Here is a 24,967-nt window from a genome sequence, read left to right on the forward strand (position 1 = left end):
AGTGGTGAGTGAGTGGTGAGTGTCTTACTGTGTTCCAGGAAGTGAGCTAGTCCAGGGAGATTTTCCGGATCACTGAAACTGCCAACGTCTACACAAAGAGCAGCCGCAGCCTGCAGACACCGGGAGAGAGACACGGGGAGAGAGAGAGACACGGGGAGAGAGAGAGAGACACGGGGAGAGAGACACAGTGAGAGAGAGAGACACGGGGAGAGAGAGAGACACGGGGAGAGAGAGAGACACGGGGAGAGAGACACAGTGAGAGAGAGAGACACGGGGAGAGAGAGAGACACGGGGAGAGAGACACGGGGAGAGAGAGAGACACGGGGAGAGAGACACGGGGAGAGAGAGAGACACGGGGAGAGAGACACAGTGAGAGAGAGAGACACGGGGAGAGAGAGAGACACGGGGAGAGAGACACGGGGAGAGACACGGGGAGAGAGAGAGACACGGGGAGAGAGAGAGACACGGGGAGAGAGACACGGGGAGAGAGAGAGACACGGGGAGAGAGACACGGGGAGAGACACGGGGAGAGAGAGAGACACGGGGAGAAAGAGAGACACGGGGAGAGAGACACGGGGAGAGAGACACGGGGAGAGAGACACGGGGAGAGAGAGAGACACGGGGAGAGAGAGAGACACGGGGAGAGAGACACGGGGAGAGAGAGAGACACGGGGAGAGAGACACAGTGAGAGAGAGAGACACGGGGAGAGAGAGAGACACGGGGAGAGAGACACGGGGAGAGAGAGAGACACGGGGAGAGAGACACAGTGAGAGAGAGAGACACGGGGAGAGAGAGAGACACGGGGAGAGAGACACGGGGAGAGACACGGGAAGAGAGACACGGGGAGACGGGGAGAGAGAGAGACACGGGGAGAGAGAGAGACACGGGGAGAGAGACACGGGGAGAGAGACACGGGGAGAGAGACACGGGGAGAGAGACACGGGGAGAGAGACACGGGGAGAGAGACACGGGGAGAGAGACACCGGGAGAGAGACACGGGGAGAGAGACACGGGGAGAGAGACACGGGGAGAGAGACACGGGGAGAGAGACACGGGGAGAGAGACACGGGGAGAGAGACACGGGGAGAGAGAGAGACACGGGGAGAGAGAGAGACACGGGGAGAGAGAGAGACACGGGGAGAGAGACACGGGGAGAGAGAGAGACACGGGGAGAGAGAGAGACACGGGGAGAGAGAGACACGGGGAGAGAGACACGGGGAGAGAGACACGGGGAGAGAGAGACACGGGGAGAGAGAGAGACACGGGGAGAGAGAGACACGGAGAGACGGGGAGAGAGAGAGACACGGGGAGAGAGAGAGACACGGGGAGAGAGAGACACGGGGAGAGAGACACGGGGAGAGAGACACGGGGAGAGAGAGAGACACGGAGAGAGAGAGACACGGAGAGAGAGAGAGACACGGGGAGAGAGAGAGACACGGGGAGAGAGAGACACGGGGAGAGAGAGAGACACGGAGAGAGAGAGACACGGGGAGAGAGACACGGGGAGAGAGAGAGACACGGAGAGAGAGAGAGACACGGGGAGAGAGAGAGACACGGGGAGAGAGACACCGGGAGAGAGACACGGGGAGAGAGAGACACGGGGAGAGAGACACCGGGAGAGAGACACGGGGAGAGAGAGAGACACGGGGAGAGAGAGACACGGAGAGAGAGAGAGACACGGGGAGAGAGAGAGACACGGGGAGAGAGAGACACGGAGAGAGAGAGAGAGACGGGGAGACACGGGGAGAGAGACACGGGGAGAGAGAGAGACACGGGGAGAGAGACACCGGGAGAGAGACACGGGGAGAGAGAGACACGGGGAGAGAGACACCGGGAGAGAGACACGGGGAGAGAGAGAGACACGGGGAGAGAGAGACACGGAGAGAGAGAGAGACACGGGGAGAGAGAGAGACACGGGGAGAGAGAGACACGGAGAGAGAGAGAGAGACGGGGAGACACGGGGAGAGAGACACAGTGAGAGAGAGAGACACGGGGAGAGAGAGAGACACGGGGAGAGAGAGAGACACGGGGAGAGAGAGAGACACGGGGAGAGAGAGAGACACGGGGAGACACGGAAAGAGAGACACAGTGAGAGAGAGAGACACGGGGAGAGAGAGAGACACGGGGAGAGAGAGAGACACGGGGAGAGAGACACGGGGAGAGAGAGAGACACGGGGAGAGAGAGAGACACGGGGAGAGAGAGACACGGGGAGAGAGAGAGACACGGGGAGAGAGACACGGGGAGAGAGAGAGACACGGGGAGAGACACGGGGAGAGAGAGAGACACGGGGAGAGAGACACGGGGAGAGAGAGAGACACGGGGAGAGAGAGACACGGGGAGAGAGACAGACACGGGTGAGACACGGAGAGAGACACAGAGAGACACAGAGAGAGACACAGAGAGAGAGAGACACGGAGAGACACAGGGAGAGAGACACGGGGAGAGAGACATGGGGAGAGAGACACGGGGAGAGAGACACGGGGAGAGAGACACGGGGAGAGAGAGAGAGACACGGGGAGAGAGACACGGGGAGAGAGAGAGAGACACGGGGAGAGAGAGAGAGAGAGAGACACGGGGAGAGAGAGAGACACGGAGAGAGAGACACGGTGAGAGAGACACGGGGAGAGAGAGACACGGGGAGAGAGACACGGGGAGAGAGAGAGACACGGGGAGAGAGAGACACGGGGAGAGAGACACGGGGAGAGAGAGAGACACGGGGAGAGAGACACGGGGAGAGAGACACGGGGAGAGAGAGACACGGGGAGAGAGAGAGACACGGGGAGAGAGACACGGGGAGAGAGACACGGGGAGAGAGAGAGACACGGGGAGAGAGACACGGGGAGAGAGAGAGACACGGGGAGAGAGACACGGGGAGAGAGAGACACGGGGAGAGAGAGAGACACGGGGAGAGAGACACGGGGAGAGACACGGGGAGAGAGACACGGGGAGAGACACGGGGAGAGACACGGGGAGAGAGAGACACGGGGAGAGAGACACGGGGAGAGAGACACGGGGAGAGAGACACGGGGAGAGAGAGAGACACGGGGAGAGACACGGGGAGAGAGAGACACGGGGAGAGAGAGACACGGGGAGAGAGACACGGGGAGAGAGAGACACGGGGAGAGAGACACGGGGAGAGAGAGAGACACGGGGAGAGAGAGAGACACGGGGAGAGAGAGACACGGAGAGAGAGACACGGGGAGAGAGAGAGACACGGGGAGAGAGAGAGACACGGGGAGAGAGAGACACGGGGAGAGAGACACGGGGAGAGAGAGAGACACGGGGAGAGAGAGAGACACGGGGAGAGAGACACGGGGAGAGAGAGACACGGGGAGAGAGAGAGACACGGGGAGAGAGAGACACGGGGAGAGAGACACGGGGAGAGAGAGAGACACGGGGAGAGAGACACGGGGAGAGAGAGAGACACGGGGAGAGAGACACGGGGAGAGAGAGACACGGGGAGACACGGGGAGAGAGAGAGAGACACCGGGAGAGAGAGAGACACGGAGAGACACGGGGAGAGAGACACAGTGAGAGAAACACGGGGAGAGAGAGAGACACGGGGAGACACGGGGAGAGAGAGAGACACGGGGAGACACGGGGAGAGAGAGACACGGGGAGAGAGAGAGACACGGGGAGAGAGAGAGACACGGGGAGAGAGACACGGGGAGAGACACGGGGAGAGAGACACGGGGAGAGAGAGAGACACGGGGAGACACGGGGAGAGAGAGAGACACGGGGAGACACGGGGAGAGAGAGACACGGGGAGAGAGAGAGACACGGGGAGAGAGAGAGACACGGGGAGAGAGAGACACGGGGAGAGAGAGAGAGACACGGGGAGAGAGACACGGGGAGAGAGACACGGGGAGAGAGACACGGGGAGAGAGACACGGGGAGAGAGACACGGGGAGAGAGACACGGGGAGAGAGACACGGGGAGAGAGAGACACCGGGAGAGAGAGAGACACCGGGAGAGAGAGAGACACCGGGAGAGAGAGAGACACCGGGAGAGAGAGAGACACGGGGAGAGAGAGACACGGGGAGAGAGAGACACGGGGAGAGAGAGAGACACGGGGAGAGAGAGAGACACGGGGAGAGAGAGAGACACCGGGAGAGAGAGAGACACCGGGAGAGAGAGAGACACGGGGAGAGAGAGAGACACGGGGAGAGAGAGAGACACGGGGAGAGAGAGACACGGGGAGAGAGAGAGACACGGGGAGAGAGAGAGACACGGGGAGAGAGACACGGCGAGAGAGAGAGACACGGGGAGAGAGAGACACGGGGAGAGAGACATGGGGAGAGAGACACGGGGAGAGAGAGAGAGACACGGGGAAAGAGAGAGACACGGGGAGAGAGAGAGACACGGGGAGAGAGAGAGACACGGGAAGAGAGAGAGACACGGGGAGAGAGAGACACGGGGAGAGAGAGACACGGGGAGAGAGAGAGACACGGGGAGAGAGAGAGACACGGGGAGAGAGAGACACGGTGAGAGAGACACGGGGAGAGAGAGACACGGGGAGAAAGAGACACGGGGAGAGAGAGAGACACGGGGAGAGAGAGAGACACGGGGAGAGAGAGACACGGTGAGAGAGACACGGGGAGAGAGAGACACGGGGAGAAAGAGACACGGGGAGAGAGAGACACGGGGAGAGAGAGAGACACGGGGAGAGAGAGACACGGTGAGAGAGACACGGGGAGAGAGAGACACGGGGAGAAAGAGACACGGGGAGAGAGAGAGACACGGGGAGAGAGAGAGACACGGGGAGAGAGAGACACGGTGAGAGAGACACGGGGAGAGAGAGACACGGGGAGAAAGAGACACGGGGAGAGAGAGAGACACGGGGAGAGAGAGAGACACGGGGAGAGAGAGAGACACGGGGAGAGAGAGACACGGTGAGAGAGACACGGGGAGAGAGAGACACGGGGAGAAAGAGACACGGGGAGAGAGAGAGACACGGGGAGAGAGAGAGACACGGGGAGAGAGAGAGAGACACGGGGAGAGAGAGAGACACGGGGAGAGAGAGAGACACGGGGAGAGAGAGAGACACGGGGAGAGAGAGAGACACGGGGAGAGAGAGAGACACGGGGAGAGAGAGAGACACGGGGAAAGAGAGAGACACGGGGAGAGAGAGAGACACGGGGAGAGAGAGAGACACGGGAAGAGAGAGAGACACGGGGAGAGAGAGAGACACGGGGAGAGAGAGAGACACGGGGAGAGAGACACGGGAAGAGAGAGAGACACGGGGAGAGAGAGAGACACGGGGAGAGAGAGAGACACGGGGAGAGAGAGAGACACGGGGAGAGAGAGACACGGGGAGAGAGAGAGACACGGGGGGAGAGAGAGAGACACGGGGAGAGAGAGACACGGTGAGAGAGAGAGACACGGGGAGAGAGAGAGACACGGGGAGAGAGAGACACGGGGAGAGAGAGACACGGGGAGAGAGAGAGAGACACGGGGAGAGAGAGAGACACGGGGAGAGAGAGACACGGAGAGAGAGGGAGACACGGGGAGAGAGAGAGAGACACGGGGAGAGAGAGAGACACGGGGAGAGACACGGGGAGAGAGAGAGACACGGGGAGAGAGAGAGACACGGGGAGAGAGAGACACGGTGAGAGAGAGAGACACGGGGAGAGAGAGAGACACGGGGAGAGAGAGACACGGAAAGAGAGGGAGACACGGGGAGAGAGAGAGAGACACGGGGAGAGACAGAGACACGGGGAGAGACACGGGGAGAGAGAGAGACACGGGGAGAGAGAGAGACACGGGGAGAGAGAGAGACACGGGGAGAGAGAGAGACACGGGGAGAGAGAGACACGGTGAGAGAGAGAGACACGGGGAGAGAGAGAGACACGGGGAGAGAGAGACACGGGGAGAGAGAGAGACACGGGGAGAGAGAGAGACACGGGGAGAGAGAGACACGGTGAGAGAGAGAGAGACACGGGGAGAGAGAGAGACACGGGGAGAGAGAGACACGGAGAGAGAGGGAGACACGGGGAGAGAGAGAGAGACACGGGGAGAGACACGGGGAGAGAGAGAGACACGGGGAGAGAGAGAGACACGGGGAGAGAGAGAGACACGGGGAGAGAGAGAGACACGGGGAGAGAGAGACACGGGGAGAGACACGGGGAGAGAGAGAGACACGGGGAGAGAGAGAGACACGGGGAGAGAGAGACACGGTGAGAGAGAGAGACACGGGGAGAGAGAGACACGGGGAGAGAGAGACACGGAGAGAGAGAGAGGGAGACACGGGGAGAGAGAGAGAGACACGGGGAGAGAGAGAGAGACACGGGGAGAGAGAGAGAGACACGGGGAGAGAGAGAGACACGGGGAGAGAGAGAGACACGGGGAGAGAGAGACACGGAGAGAGAGACACGGGGAGAGAGAGAGACACAGGGAGAGAGAGACACGGGGAGAGAGAGAGACACGGGGAGAGAGACACGGAGAGAGAGACACAGGGAGAGAGAGAGACACGGGGAGAGAGACACGGTGAGAGAGAGACACGGGGAGAGAGAGAGAGAGACACGGGGAGAGAGACACAGTGAGAGAGACACAGGGAGAGAGACACAGTGAGAGAGACACGGGGAGAGAGAGACACGGAGAGAGAGACACAGGGAGAGAGACACAGGGAGAGAGACACGGAGAGAGAGACACAGGGAGAGAGACACGGGGAGAGAGACACGGAGAGAGAGACACGTGGAGAGACACAGAGAGAGACAGAGAGAGACACACGGAGAGAGACACAGAGAGAGAGACACGGGGACACGGGTGAGACACGTGGAGAGAGACACAGAGAGAGAGACACGGGAGAGAGAGACACAGAGAGAGAGAGACACAGGGAGAGAGACACAGAAAGACACAGAGAGAGAGACACGTGGAGAGAGAGACACACAGAGAGAGAGACACACAGAGAGAGACACGTGGAGAGAGACACAGAGAGAGACACAGAGAGAGAGACACAGAGAGAGAGACAGAGACATAGAGAGACACGGGGAGAGAGACAGAGAGAGAGACATAGAGAGACACGGGGAGAGAGAGACACACAGAGAGAGAGACACAGAGAGAGACATAGAGAGACACGGGGAGAGAGACACAGAGAGAGAGACACAGAGAGAGACACAGAGAGACACAGAGAGAGACACACAGAGAGAGACACACAGAGAGAGAGACACAGAGAGACACACAGAGAGAGAGAGAGACACAGAGAGAGACACGGAGAGAGAGACACGTGGAGAGAGACACAGAGAGAGAGACACGGGGAGAGAGATAGACACACAGAGAGACACACAGAGAGAGACGCAGAGAGAGAGACACGGGGAGAGAGACACAGAGAGACACAGAGAGAGACACAGAGAAAGAGACACGGGGAGAGAGACACAGAGAGACACAGAGAGAGAGACAGAGAGAGACACGTGGAGAGAGACACAGAGAGAGACAGAGAGACACAGAGACACGTGGAGAGAGACACGTGGAGAGAGACACACGGAGAGAGACACACAGAGAGAGACACGTGGAGAGAGAGACACACAGAGAGAGAGACACACAGAGAGAGACACGTGGAGAGAGACACAGAGAGAGACACAGAGAGAGAGACACAGAGAGAGACAGAGAGAGAGACATAGAGAGACACGGGGAGAGAGACAGAGAGAGAGACATAGAGAGACACGGGGAGAGAGAGAGACACAGAGAGAGAGACACAGAGAGAGACATAGAGAGACACGGGGAGAGAGACACAGAGAGACACAGAGAGAGAGACACAGAGAGAGAGACACAGAGAGAGACACAGAGAGAGACACGGGGACACGGGTGAGACACAGAGAAGGAGAGAGACACAGAGAGAGACACAGAGAGAGACACGTGGAGAGAGACACACAGAGAGGGAGACACAGAGAGAGACAGAGAGACACGTGGAGAGAGACACGTGGAGAGAGACACACAGAGAGACACACAGAGAGACACAGAGAGAGAGAGACAGAGAGAGACACGGGGAGAGAGACACAGAGAAAGAGACACGGGAGAGAGAGACACAGAGAGAGAGAGAGACACGGGGAGAGAGACACAGAGAGACACAGAGAGAGAGAGAGACAGAGAGAGACACGGGGAGAGAGACACAGAGAGAGAGAGACAGAGAGAGAGAGACACAGAGAGAGACACAGAGAGAGACACAGAGAGACACAGAGAGAGACACAGAGAGAGACACAGAGAGAGACAGAGAGACACAGAGAGAGAGACACAGAGAGAGAGACACAGAGAGAGACAGAGAGAGAGACACGTGGAGAGAGACACAGAGAGAGAGAGAGAGACAGAGAGAGACAGAGAGACACAGAGACACGTGGAGAGAGACACACAGAGAGAGAGACACGTGGCAGGTTGAGGCGAGGTTTTCCCCAGCTGAAGTTGCGATCCCAGACGTGTCGAGGACTTTCCCTTACCAATTTCTCCGACTGGAAAGATTTCTTCCGCCTCTTTGGACTATCATCGCCATCATCACCATCACCGCCATCATCACCGCCATCACCACCATCATCATCGCCATCATCATCTTCGCCGGTATCGCCATCACTGTCACTGTCATCATCGCCATCGTAGTCATCATCGCTATCATCAATGTCTGTCCACTCTTCTTCATCGCCATCGCCATCACCACCGCCATCGCCATCACCACCACCATCAGCGTGGTGGTGATGGTGGTGTTGGTGTTGGTGGTGATGTTGGTGGTGATGTTGTGATGCGGTCGAAGGCTGGCGCTGACGGTGGACGTCACAACGGGAAACATCGCTCACAAGGAGAGCTTTGAGCCCGTTGGTGAGAGTCACTACCCTAGAGAGACACACAGAGACACACACACACACAGTGACACACACACAGAGACACACACACACAGTGACACACAGTGACACACACACAGTGACACACACACAGTCACACACACAGTGACACACACACAGTGACACACACACACAGTGACACACACACACAGTGACACACACACAGTGACACACACACAGTCACACACACACAGTGACACACACAGTGACACACACAGTGACACACACAGTGACACACACAATGTCACACACACACAGTGACACACACAGTGACACACACACAGTGACACACACAGTGACACACACACAGTGACACACACACAGTGACACACAACAACAACAACCGCCATTCGCCACTAAGTGGCGGTGACATCACCACGACGCTGGTGCCAGGCCATGTGCACCCTGAGGCCACGTGAAGTGTCGAACGCCCGCTGGCAGGAGGTCACGGGGCAGACCCAGCAGGTGCCACGGGTCGACTGACTGAGATGACTGGCTGATGCACCACCTGTGCCCCCGACTGTGCCAACCTGCTGTGCTTTAGCCACCCGGCGCTCCGCTCGTTGTTGTGAGCGTCGCTCCTCCGCCCTCCGTCATTGTTGGAGGGCGACTGCCTCCAACTGCCCAGTAGCATCCTTCACGAGCCTCCTCCAGAGGCCGATCTTGACACCACTGGTACCGGTCATCGGCAAGTCCACTCAGCTCCACGTCCTCCTGTACCACGTCACTCCATCTCTTCTCTAGCCCGTGCCGCGCCTGCTTAGCCCCCTCGATCTGGCCGAACAAAAGCTGTTTCGGCATGCGGTGGCTGGGCATGCGGGCTACATGACCCAGCCATCGCAGCCTTGCCCGCCAGAGGAGCTCACCGATGGGACCTTGCCCAGATCTTTCAAGGATTTGTGAGCTCCTCACACAATCCAGTTTGGTTAAACCCAGGATGGATCGTAGGCAGGCCAGCCTAAATGTTTCTAACCGGCGAAGATGTTCCATTAGGGGGGTCCATGTTTCGCAAGCGTAGAGAAAGGAGGGAATGACCGTGGCCGAGAAGACCTGAAGCTTAGTGCGGAGCGACAGACCAGGTAGCTTCCACACAGCGTTACGCAACCGATGAAAAGATATTGCCGCTCGACTGATTCGGAGTGAGACCTCTGCTGTTAAACTGGAGCCAGTCATAAGCACATTGCCCAGGTATGGGAAACTCTCCACTCTCTCCACAACTGCCCCATCACCGATTGGGAGTTGTGGGGATGGAGTGTCCTATGGTACAAAATACCCAGGCAGGTGCTTAGTTTTGGTGGGGCTGATGGTAAGGCCCCACCTCTTAGTGGCACGCTCCAGTCTCAGCAGCAGCGTCTCCAACTCCTCCTCTGAATGAGCAGCTATTACCAAATCATCAGCATACATAACGTGGTTGAGTAATAGGGAGCCATCCCTTGACCGCACCCGGGCATCGATCAGCCTCCCATTATATCTGTACCATATGGAGATTCCCCCGGTACAGCTATTGAAGGCTTCACAAACTACGTGGTCAAAATAGATGTTAAATAATGTGGGAGCCAGAGGGCATCCCTGTCGCACCCCAAGGTGTACAGGGAATGGCTCTGAATCCCGGCCACGTAGTTTTACCCGGGCCCGCTCACCATCATGAAGGTCCTTAATGATTGTGAGCAGAGGGTCAGGTACTCCAAAAGCACGAAGAACAACCCAGAGCCAAGGCCTACTGATGGTATCATAGGCCTTGACCAGGTCAATAAAGCAGAGATGTAGGTCTTGCTGGAATTCCCTACACCTCTGCTGTAGCAGACGGACAGAAAATATGGCATCTGTGCAGGACCGCCCTTTCCTGAAACCGCATTGGGGCTCCGCAAGTCTCTCCTCAGCGTGCCTGGCAAGGCGATGTTGAATAATCCTTGCCAGGACCTTTCACGGCACACTGAGGAGTGAGATGCCCCTGTAGTTGTTACAGTCTGTGCGGTCCCCCTTCTTAAAGAGGAGGACCACCAGGGCATCCTTCCAGTCCTGCGGAACCCATCCAGCGGTCCAGACTGTTGTTATGATGTCATGTAGGGCAGTCTGTGCACAAACGTCACCCTCCCTCAGCATTTCGCTTGGGAGATCATCTCTGCCCGCTGCCTTTCCTGGTCTCAGACTCCGGATCACCTTCAGTACTTCCTCAACAGATGGCACCTCAGCCAGCCACTCACAGGGGGTGACTTCTTCCAATATTTGAGGCACCGCAGCCGCAGCAGGGTCATCCCCACTTTGTGCCACGATGTTTTCCTGGCTGAGGGATTTCCCCTCCCCCAGGACCTCACAGAAATGCTAAGCAAATCTGCGAACCTGTTCCTGGGGGTCGGAGATTGGATCACCGTTCTTTCCCCTAATGATGGTAATAGGTGTGGCGCTGCAGGTTACTTTTTTGATGGCGTTAAACAGGGATTTGTGATCGCGGGCCACTGAGGCAGACTCCATCTCCTCAGCAACCCGCGACCACCACCCATCCTTGCAGCGCCTCACGGCTCTCCGAACCTCTGAGCGAAGGCTGCGGTAAGCCTCCTCATTCTCTGACGTGGGATTCTGTAGCCGATGACAGTGGGCCTGTCGCTTTTTCTCAACCATCCTGAACATCTCCTCTGTCAGCCAGGGTCTCTGGAGAGGTCTGGACAAGCAATGCTTCCCCCAAATGTTCCGTTTGGAATTGATAAAAGCTACCATGCTGCCTCTACTTGACTGCTGTGACATCGTTTATAAATCAGCCCCAAGTACTGTACTGAAGAAGCTTGATTCCATCTATCACTCGGCCTTAAGATTTGCATTGAACTGCCCGTATAGGACTCACCACTGTGACCTCTACATTGGGTCAAACTTAACGTCTCTTAATGTTCGACGGCTTGTGCACCAGATGATCTTATTTATTCACGATGTACTTACAAAAAATATCCGCAGACTTACCTGCTGCTGGATCTCCTCTCTGTTTCAAAGAACAAATTTGAGCTCAGGTCTTCGCTCATTTACCAGCTACACATTCCCCTATTGCCGTACAAAAACCGGAGGAAGGGCCTTTGCTATTGATTCCCCCAGGGTCTGGAATGCTATTGCCAATAAACTGCAACTTGAATCACTACCTATGAGATCTTCACTCAAAACTGCTCTAGAGGAGTTGTTACACCCCTAGCTGCCACTGCTATTCAGTGGCCTAAAAATATGGCTCTAGATTTTGGTGTTATAATTTATTCACGTAGTTTATTGCAAAAAATTCGGTCACAGTCCCTATGATCACTGTTACATTTGCATTTATGGCTTTTATTTTGGTGATTTCGAAAACGTGTTTTTTTGTTTGTTTTGGCCATGTTTTTGTTTATTGTAGTACGGAGTTAAGACCGATGGCCTTAATCTTAGTTGTCTTGTGGTTGATGTTGTTATTTTGACTTGCATCCCACTGGGAATTTTGCACAGAGCGTTGGTGTACACGCTGCTATTTCAGGAATATTTTGATGGTTTCTTCCTGGATTTTCTGTTTGCACAGTCACACACACAAAGTCACTTTAAGATGTTTTTCTTGTTAATGTTTTTGTTTTTGTTGCGATTGCACCAGATTCAAGAGCCGAATGGCTCACAGGGCTATACCAAATAAATGAAAACTATGAAACTATGGACCGCGTACCCAAAGCAGCCAATGCAGCCGCATGAGTCACAGTCCTAAACCTCGCCTCATTTACCCTCGACATCAGGAGTGGGGGACGATGCCAACCCCAGCCGCAAGCGATGATTAAATTCTGGCTTGCAACTTTCATCAGCTAGCTGAGACCAGGGCACCTTAAATTGGAATGGGGCCCTGGGTGTACACCCACCACCGGAGTGGAAGAATGGCAGGCGCATCTTACAGATGACAAGTCGATGGTCAGAGGGCAGATCAGCTCCACGGTAGGTCCTGGTGTCAAGGACATGGGCTCGCATTCGCCGTTCCGTCACTATGTAGTCCAGCAGATGTTCTTGTTTGGACCCGGCATGCATCCATGATGTTGTGTGGATGCGCCGGTGCCGGAACAGCGTGTTGGTAATTACAAGCCCATGGGCTGCACAAAAATCTAATAGCCTCCTATCGTTGTTATTGAGCTGATCTGATCCATGTATACCAATCAATCCAGACAAGGTGCCAGCATCATGACCAACTCGGGCATTGAAGTCACCCAACAAGATGACTATCCCGAGGGGCCACTTTAGCCAGCACCTGTGACAGGAGGTCATAGAAGGCATCTGACTCATCGGCTTTGCCTGCATCCCTCCACGGATGTTCGTCTTCGGTGGGGGCATAAGTAACCACGACCACCACTCCTCGCCTCCGGTCGATGGGAAGGCGAGCCCAAAGTAGCCTGGGGCTTACAGCTTCCCACACCTCACCGCCACGCTCCCACGCCCCCTTCATTCTTTTGTTCAAAAGAAGAGCCACACCCTGTTGTTTGGCAGTCTGCTGCCCCGAGTAGAGGACTGTCCACCCCTCATGGTGGCAGGAGCCAGAACCGGTCCACCGGACCTCCTGAATGCCACAGAGATCTAGGCGGTACCGGTCCAGCTCCCGACAGAGGAGTGACAGCCTCTCCTCTGCAGTGAGCGTTCCAACATTCCACGTGGCCACACGAAGTGGCTTTTCGTTGTTTCTGGAGGAGCCCCGAGGGTAAAGATTCAATAACTATCTCCTGACACACACACACAGACACACACAGTAATTAGTGGTAGTTATTAGTAGTTTTTATAAGTTAGTTATTGAGTAGTTAGTACTACTAGTTAGTACTATTTAGTGGTAGTTATTATAAGTTAGTTATTGAGTTTATAGTATTAGTTAGAAGTACTAGCTAGTGGTACTAGTTGGTGGTAGTTATTACTGGTTAGTGATAGTTAATGGTAGTTATTAGTAGTTAGTGGTAATTATTGTAAGTTAGTTATTGAGTTGTTAGTACTAGTTAGTGGTACTAGTTGGTGGTAGTTAGTGCTGGTTAGTGGTAGTTAGTACTAGTTAGTGGTAATTATTATAAGTTAGTTATTGAGTAGTGCTAGTTAGTAGTACTAGTTAGTACTAGTTAGTGGTAATTATTATAAGTTAGTTATTGAGTAGTGCTAGTTAGTAGTACTAGTTAGTACTAGTTAGTGGTAATTATTATAAGTTAGTTATTGAGTAGTTAGTACTAGTTAGTGGTAATTATTATAAGTTAGTTATTGAGTAGTTAGTACTAGTTAGTACTAGTTAGTGGTAACTATTATAAGTTAGTTATTGAGTAGTTAGTACTAGTTACTAGTTAGTGGTAATTATGATAAGTTAGTTATTGAGTAGTTAGTACTAGTTAGTACTAGTTAGTGGTAATTATGATAAGTTAGTTATTGAGTAGTTAGTACTAGTTAGTGCTAGTTATTATAAGTTAGCTATTGAGTAGTTAGTGCTAGTTAGTACTAGTTAGTGCTAGTTATTATAAGTTAGTTATTGAGTAGTGCTAGTTACTAGTACTAGTTAGTACTAGTTAGTGGTAACTATTATAAGTTAGTTATTGAGTAGTTAGTACTAGTTAGTACTAGTTAATGGTAGTTATTATAAGTTAGTTATTGAGTAGTTAGTACTAGTTAGTACTAGTTAGTGCTAGTTATTATAAGTTAGTTATTGAGTAGTTAGTACTAGTTAGTGCTAGTTATTATAAGTTAGTTATTGAGTAGTTAGTACTAGTTAGTACTAGTTAGTGCTAGTTATTACAAGTTAGTTATTGAGTAGTTAGTACTAGTTAGTACTAGTTAGTGCTAGTTATTATAAGTTAGTTATTGAGTAGTTAGTACCAGTTAGTACTAGTTAGTGCTAGTTATTATAAGTTAGTTATTGAGTAGTTAGTACTAGTTAGTACTAGTTAGTGCTAGTTATTATAAGTTAGTTATTGAGTAGTTAGTACTAGTTAGTACTAGTTAGTGCTAGTTATTATAAGTTAGTTATTGAGTAGTTAGTACCAGTTAGTACTAGTTAGTGCTAGTTATTATAAGTTAGTTATTGAGTAGTTAGTACTAGTTAGTACTAGTTAGTGCTAGTTATTATAAGTTAGTTATTGAGTAGTTAGTACTAGTTAGTACTAGTTAGTGCTAGTTATTATAAGTTAGTTATTGAGTAGTTAGTACTAGTTAGTACTAGTTAGTGCTAGTTATTATAAGTTAGTTATTGAGTAGTTAGTACTAGTTAGCACTAGTTAGTGGTAATTATGATAAGTTAGTTATTGAGTAGTTAGTACTAGTTAGTACTAGTTAGTGCTAGTTATTATAAGTTAGTTATTGAGTAGTTAGTACTAGTTAGTACTAGTTAGTGCTAGTTATTATAAGTTAGTTATTGAGTAGTTAGTACTAGTTAGTACTAGTTAGTGCTAGTTATTATAAGTTAGTTATTGAGTAGTTAGTACTAGTTAGTACTAGTTATTATAAGTTAGCTATTGAGTAGTTAGTGCTAGTTAGTACTAGTTAGTGCTAGTTATTATAAGTTAGTTATTGAGTAGTTATCAGATCACCTCCCCCACCACACCCCACGCCTCACCGATAGAGTTTTGGGTCGTTTGGAGATTTGATGATTTCCATTTGCCGAGGTGTCTGGAGACGATTCCTGAAGACACACACAGACACAGACATCATACTAACTCACACAGACATCATACTAACTCACACAGACACATCATACTCACTCACTAACTCACACAGACACACACAGACACAGCATACTAACTCACACAGACACATCATACTCACTCACACAGACACATCATACTCACTCACACAGACACAGCATACTAACTCACACACAGACACACACAGACACATCATACTCACTCACACAGACACAGCATACTAACTCACACACAGACACACACAGACACATCATACTCACTCACACAGACACAGCATACTCACTCACACAGACACATCATACTAACTCACACAGACACAGCATACTCACTCACACAGACACATCATACTAACTCACTAACTCACACAGACACACACAGACATACACAGACACACACAGACACATCATACTAACTCACTAACTCACACAGACACACACAGACATACACAGACACACACAGACACAGCATACTCACTCACAGACACATCATACTAACTCACACAGACACATCATACTAACTCACACAGACACATCATACTCACTCACACAGACACAGCATACTCACTCACACAGACACATCATACTAACTCACACAGACACAGCATACTCACTCACACAGACACATCATACTCACTCACACAGACACAGCATACTCACTCACACAGACACATCATACTCACTCACACAGACACATCATACTAACTCACACAGACACATCATACTCACTCACACAGACACAGCATACTCACTCACACAGACACAGCATACTCACTCACACAGACACAGCATACTCACTCACACAGACACAGCATACTCACTCACACAGACACATCATACTAACTCACTAACTCACACAGACACACACAGACATACACAGACACACACAGACACATCATACTAACTCACTAACTCACACAGACATACACAGACACACACAGACACATCATACTCACTCACTAACTCACACAGACACACACAGACACAGCATACTCACTCACTAACTCACACAGACACAGCATACTAACTCACACAGACACATCATACTCACTCACACACAGACACACACAGACACACACAAACAGACACACACAGACACATCATACTCACTCACACAGACACATCATACTAACTCACACAGACACATCATACTAACTCACTAACTCACACAGACACACACAGACACATCATACTCACTCACACAGACACATCATACTCACTCACACAGACATCATACTAACTCACACAGACACATCATACTCACTCACACAGACACAGCATACTCACTCACACAGACACATCATACTCACTCACACAGACACATACTAACTCACTAACTCACACAGACACATCATACTCACTCACACAGACACATCATACTAACTCACACAGACACAGCATACTCACTCACACAGACACATCATACTAACTCACACAGACACACACAGACACATCATACTCACTCACACAGACACAGCATACTCACTCACACAGACACAGCATACTCACTCACACAGACACAGCATACTCACTCACACAGACACATCATACTAACTCACACAGACACAGCATACTCACTCACACAGACACATACTAACTCACTAACTCACACAGACACATCATACTCACTCACAGACACATCATACTAACTCACTAACTCACACAGACATCATACTAACTCACACAGACACATCATACTAACTCACACAGACACATCATACTCACTCACACAGACACAGCATACTCACTCACACAGACACATCACACTAACTCACACAGACACAGCATACTCACTCACACAGACACATCATACTCACTCACACAGACACATCATACTAACTCACACACAGACACACACAGACACAGCATACTCACTCACACAGACACATCATACTAACTCACTAACTCACACAGAAACATCATACTCACTCACACAGACACACACAGACACATCATACTCACTCACACAGACACATCATACTAACTCACACAGACACACACAGACACACACAGACACACACAGACACATCATACTAACTCACACAGACACACACAGACACATCATACTCACTCACACAGACACAGCATACTCACTCACACAGACACATCATACTCACTCACACAGACACATCATACTAACTCACACAGACACAGCATACTCACTCACACAGACACATCATACTAACTCACACAGACACATCATACTCACTCACACAGACACAGCATACTCACTCACACAGACACATCATACTAACTCACACAGACACATCATACTCACTCACACAGACACATCATACTCACTCACACAGACACATCATACTCACTCACACAGACACATCATACTCACTCACACAGACACATCATACTCACTCACACAGACACAGCATACTCACTCACACAGACACATCATACTAACTCACACAGACACAGCATACTCACTCACACAGACACATCATACTAACTCACACAGACACACACAGACACATCATACTAACTCACACAGACACATCATACTAACTCACTAACTCACACAGACACATCATACTCACTCACACAGACACATCATACTAACTCACACAGACACATCATACTAACTCACACAGACACAGCATACTCACTCACACAGACACATCATACTAACTCACACAGACACATCATACTCACTCACACAGACACATCATACTCACTCACACAGACACATACTAACTCACTAACTCACACAGACACATCATACTCACTCACACAGACACATCATACTAACTCACACAGACACATCATACTCACTCACACAGACACAGCATACTCACTCACACAGACACATCATACTCACTCACACAGACACATCATACTCACTCACACAGACACATACTAACTCACTAACTCACACAGACACATCATACTCACTCACACAGGCACATCATACTAACTCACACAGACACATCATACTAACTCACTAACTCACACAGACACATCATACTCACTCACACAGACACATCATACTAACTCACACAGACACATCATACTAACTCACACAGACACAGCATACTCACTCACACAGACACATCATACTAACTCACACAGACACATCATACTCACTCACACAGACACATCATACTCACTCACACAGACATACTAACTCACTAACTCACACAGACACATCATACTCACTCACACAGACACATCATACTAACTCACACAGACACATCATACTCACTCACACAGACACATCATACTCACTCACACAGACACAGCATACTCACTCACACAGACACATCATACTAACTCACACAGACACATCATACTCACTCACACAGACACATCATACTCACTCACACAGACACATCATACTCACTCACACAGACACACACAGACACATCATACTAACTCACACAGACACATCATACTAACTCACACAGACACATCATACTCACACACCATACTCACTCACAGACACACACAGACACACACAGATACACACAGACACACAGACACACACAGACACATCATACTCACTCACACAGACATCATACTAACTCACTAACTCACACAGACATCATACTAACTCACTAACTCACACAGACATCATACTAACTCACTAACTCACACAGACATCATACTAACTCACACAGACACAGCATACTCAATCACACAGACACATCATACTAACTCACACAGACACATCATACTCACTCACACAGACACATCATACTCACTCACACAGATACATCATACTAACTCACACAGACACATCATACTAACACACACAGACACATCATACTAACTCACTAACTCACACAGACACACACAGACACATCATACTAACTCACACAGACACATCATACTAACACACACAGACACATCATACTAACTCACACAGACACACACAGACACACACAGACACATCATACTAACTCACAGACATCATACTAACTCACTAACTCACACAGACACACACAGACACATCATACTCACTCACACAGACACATCATACTCACTCACACAGACACACACTCACTCACACAGACACATCATACTAACTCACTAACTCACACAGACACACACAGACACATCATACTAACTCACACAGACACATCATACTCACTCACACAGACACACACAGACACATCATACTAACTCACACAGACACATCATACTAACTCACACAGACATCATACTAACTCACACAGACACATCATACTCACTCACACAGACACATCATACTCACTCACACAGATACATCATACTAACTCACACAGACACATCATACTAACACACACAGACACATCATACTAACTCACTAACTCACACAGACACACACAGACACACACAGACACATCATACTAACTCACAGACATCATACTAACTCACTAACTCACACAGACACACACAGACACATCATACTCACTCACACAGACACATCATACTCACTCACACAGACACACACTCACTCACACAGACACATCATACTAACTCACTAACTCACACAGACACACACAGACACATCATACTAACTCACACAGACACATCATACTAACTCACTAACTCACACAGACACACACAGACACAGCATACTAACTCACACAGACACATCATACTCACTCACACAGACACATCATACTAACTCACACAGACACACACACACAGACACACACAGACACATCATACTCACTCACACAGACACAGCATACTAACTCACACAGACACATCATACTCACTCACACAGACACACACAAACAGACACACACAGACACATCATACTCATTCACACAGACACATCATACTCACTCACACACACACAGACACATCATACTCACTCACAGACACACAGAGACACACACAGACACAGCATACTAACTCACACAGACACATCATACTCACTCACACAGACACATCATACTAACTCACTAACTCACACAGACACACACAGACACACACAGACACACACACACACAGACACACACAGACACACACAGACACACACAGACACATCATACTAACTCACAGACACACACACAGACACATCATACTAACTCACACAGACACACACAGACACATCATACTCATTCACACAGACACATCATACTCACTCACACACACACATCATACTCACTCACAGACACACAGAGACACACACAGACACAGCATACTAACTCACACAGACACATCATACTCACTCACACAGACACATCATACTAACTCACTAACTCACACAGACACACACAGACACACACAGACACACACACACAGACACACACAGACACACAGACACACACAGACACACACAGACACATCATACTAACTCACAGACACACACACAGACACATCATACTAACTCACACAGACACACACAGACACATCATACTAACTCACACAGACACATCATACTAACTCACACAGACACATCATACTAACTCACACAGACACACACAGACACATCATACTAACTCACAGACACACACACAGACACATCATACTAACTCACACAGACACACACAGACACATCATACTCATTCACACAGACACATCATACTCACTCACACACACACAGACACATCATACTCACTCACAGACACACAGAGACACACACAGACACATCATACTAACTCACAGACACACACACAGACACATCATACTAACTCACACAGACACACACAGACACATCATACTAACTCACACAGACACATCATACTAACTCACACAGACACATCATACTAACTCACACAGACACACACAGACACATCATACTCACTCACACAGACATCATACTAACTCACTAACTCACACAGACACACACAGACACACACAGACACATCATACTAACTCACACAGACACATGATACTAACTCACACAGACACACACAGACACACACAGACACACAGACACACACAGACACATCATACTCACTCACACAGACACATCATACTAACTCACTAACTCACACAGACACACACAGACACACACAGACACACACACAGACACACACATACACACACAGACACATCATACTAACTCACAGACACACACACAGAAGCATCATACTAACTCACACAGACACATCATACTAACTCACACAGACACATCACACTAACTCACACAGACACATCATACTCACTCACACACACAGACACATCATACTAACTCACACAGACACATCATACTAACTCACTAACTCACACAGACACACACAGACACACACAGACACATCATACTCACACACACAGACACACACAGACACATTATACTTACTCACACAGACACACACCCAGACACATCATACTCACACACACAGACAGACACATCATACTAACTCACACACAGACACACACAGACACATCATACTCACTCACAGAGACACCATACTCACTCACTCAGACACACACACTCACTCACACAGACACACCATACTCACTCACACAGACACATCCAGACACACACAGACACACACCCAGACACACACAGACACACACAGACACATCACACTCACTCACAGACACACACAGACACACCCAGACACACACAGACACACCATACTCTCTCACACAGACACACTCAGACACATCATACTCACTCACTCACAAACATCATACTCACACACAGACACACACAGACACACACAGACACACCATACTCACTCACACAGACACACACAGACACACACAGACACATCATACTAACTCACACAGACACACACACACTCACTCACACAGACACACACAGACATACACAGACACACTCACTCAACTCACCATACTCACTCACTCAGACACACCCAGACACACCATACTCACTCACCCACCCACAAACCCACCCACCAACCAACCAACCCACTCACCCACAAACCAACTCACCCACTCACCCACTCAGTCACCCACCAACCCACCAACCAACCCACCCACTCACCCACCCACCCACCAACCCACCCACTCATCAACCAACCCACCCACCTACTCACTCAACCACCAACCCACCCACTCACCCACCCATCCACCAACCCACCTACTCACCAACCAACCCACCAACCCACCAACCCACTCACCCACCAACCAACCCACCCACTCACCTACCCACCAACCCACCCACCCACCAACCAACCCACCCACTCACCCACCCACCAACCCACCCACTCATCAACCAACCCACCCACCTACTCACTCAACCACCAACCCACCCACTCACCCACCCATCCACCAACCCACCTACTCACCAACCAACCCACCCACCAACCCACTCACCCACCAACCAACCCACCCACTCACCTACCCACCAACCCACCCACCCACCAACCCATCCACCCACCAACCAACCGACCCACTGACTCACTCACCCACCCACCAACCCACTCACTCACTAACTCACTCACCCACCAATCCACCCAACCACCAACCCACCCACCAACTAACCCACCCACTCACCCTCCCACCAACCCACCCACCCACCCACCAACTCACCCACTCATCCACCCACCCACTGACCCACCCACCAACCCACCAACCAACCCACCCACCCACCAACCAACCCACCCACCCACCCACCAACTTACCCACCCACTGATCCACCCACCAACCCACCCATCAACCAACCCACCCACCCACCCACCAACCAACCCAGCCACCAACCAACCTACCCACCCACCAACCAACCCACCCACAAACCCACCCACACACCTACTCACCCACCCACTCACCCACCCACTAACCAACCAACCCACCCACCCACTGACCCACCCACCAACCAACCCACTCACTCACTCACCCACCAACCCACTCACTCACCCACCCACCAATCCATCCACTCACCCACTGATCCACCCACCAACTCACCCACTCACCCACCCACTAACCCACTCACCCACCAATCCACCCACCAACCAACCCACCCACCCACCCACTCACCCACCCACCCACCCACTCACCCACTCACTCACTCACCCACTCACCCACCCACTCACCCACCCACTCACTCACCCACTCACTCACCCACCCACTCACCCACCCACTCACCCACTCACCCACCCACTCACCCACTCACCCACCAACCCACTCACTCACCCACTCACCCACCAATCCACCCACCCACCAACCCACCCAACAACCCACCCACCCACCAACTCACCCACCCACTCACCCTCCCACCAACCCACCCACCCACCAACTCACCCACTCATTCACCCACCCACTGATCCACCCACCAACCCACCAACCCACCCACCCACCAACCAACCAACCCACCCACCAACCCACCAACTCACCCACCCACCCACTGACCCACCCACCAACCCACCCATCAACCAACCCACCCACCCACCAACCAACCCACCCACCAACCAACCCACCCACAAACCCACCCACACACCTACTCACCCACCCACTGACCCACCCACTAACCAACCAACCCACCCACCCACCAACCAACCCACTCACTCACTCACCCACCAACCCACTCACTCACCCACCCACCAACCCACCCACCAATCCATCCATTCACCCACTGATCCTCCCACCAACTCACCCACTCACCCACCCACTGACCCACTCACCCACCAATCCACCCACCAACCAACCCACCCACCAACCCACTCACCAACCCACCCACCAACCCACCCACCAACCCACCCACTCACTGACCCACTCACCCACCCACTCACTCACTCACCCACCCACTCACCCACTCACTTACCCACCCACAACCCACCCACCCACCAACCCACCCACTCACCCACCCACCCACCCACTCACCCACCCACCCACTCACCCACTCACTCACTCATTCACCCACTCACTCACCCACTCACTCACTCACCCACTCACTCACTCATCCACCCACTCACTCACCCACCCACTCACCCACTCACTCACTCACCCACCCACTCACTCACTCACCCACTCACTTACCCACCCACAACCCACCCACCCACCAACCCACCCACTCACCCACTCACCTACTCACTCACCCACTCACTCACTCACCCACTCACTCACTCACCCACTCACCCACTCACTCACTCACCCACCCACTCACCCACCCACTCACCCACTCACCCACTCACTCACCCACCCACCCACCCACTCACCCACTCACCCACCCACTCACTCACTCACCCACCCACCCACTCACTCATTCACCTACCCACCCACCCACTCACCCACCCACCCACTCACGCACCCACTGCGCTAACCACTGTCCCACCGCTCCACCAATCTCGAGTCGCCCTCCCACGTGCAGTCACCCGCTGTTCGATGGACCTCGTGGAATCGATTCTCCAATCGAAGTACGCAAAAGTTAGCAATCGATTCCCCTACATATTCCGGTGGGGGCTGGGGAGAATCGTCGTCGGAAGAATCGCGAGAAATCGATTCCCACGCTTTAATATTTCTCAAGGAATCGATTTGCCTTGATGTGGTTCAGTCATCGATTCGATTCAGCCGCGTACAGTTTGGCACCACGTGGTTCCATCAGGCAGATCTCGTTATTGTCTTCCGGAAGAACAATTTTGGCTTGC

At 51.3% G+C, this 24,967-nt stretch overlaps 1 long non-coding RNA gene across 1 annotated transcript; it reads right to left on the reverse strand.

The window, feature by feature from the left end:
• Positions 1-24,750, reverse strand: LOC142907373 (uncharacterized). The gene is made up of 4 exons (XR_012930989.1): positions 24,631-24,750; positions 15,384-15,449; positions 8,432-8,819; positions 1-110 (listed from the first exon to the last, which is right to left on the reverse strand). It is a non-coding gene; the product is annotated as an uncharacterized LOC142907373 (long non-coding RNA).
• Positions 24,751-24,967: the final 217 nt, after the last annotated feature.

The sequence above is a fragment of the Petromyzon marinus genome, chromosome 78 (genome assembly GCF_048934315.1).
Source record: "Petromyzon marinus isolate PM22_M1 ecotype Great Lakes invasive population chromosome 78, UKy_Petmar_22M1.pri1.0, whole genome shotgun sequence".
Classification (NCBI taxonomy): Eukaryota; Metazoa; Chordata; class Hyperoartia; order Petromyzontiformes; family Petromyzontidae; genus Petromyzon; species Petromyzon marinus.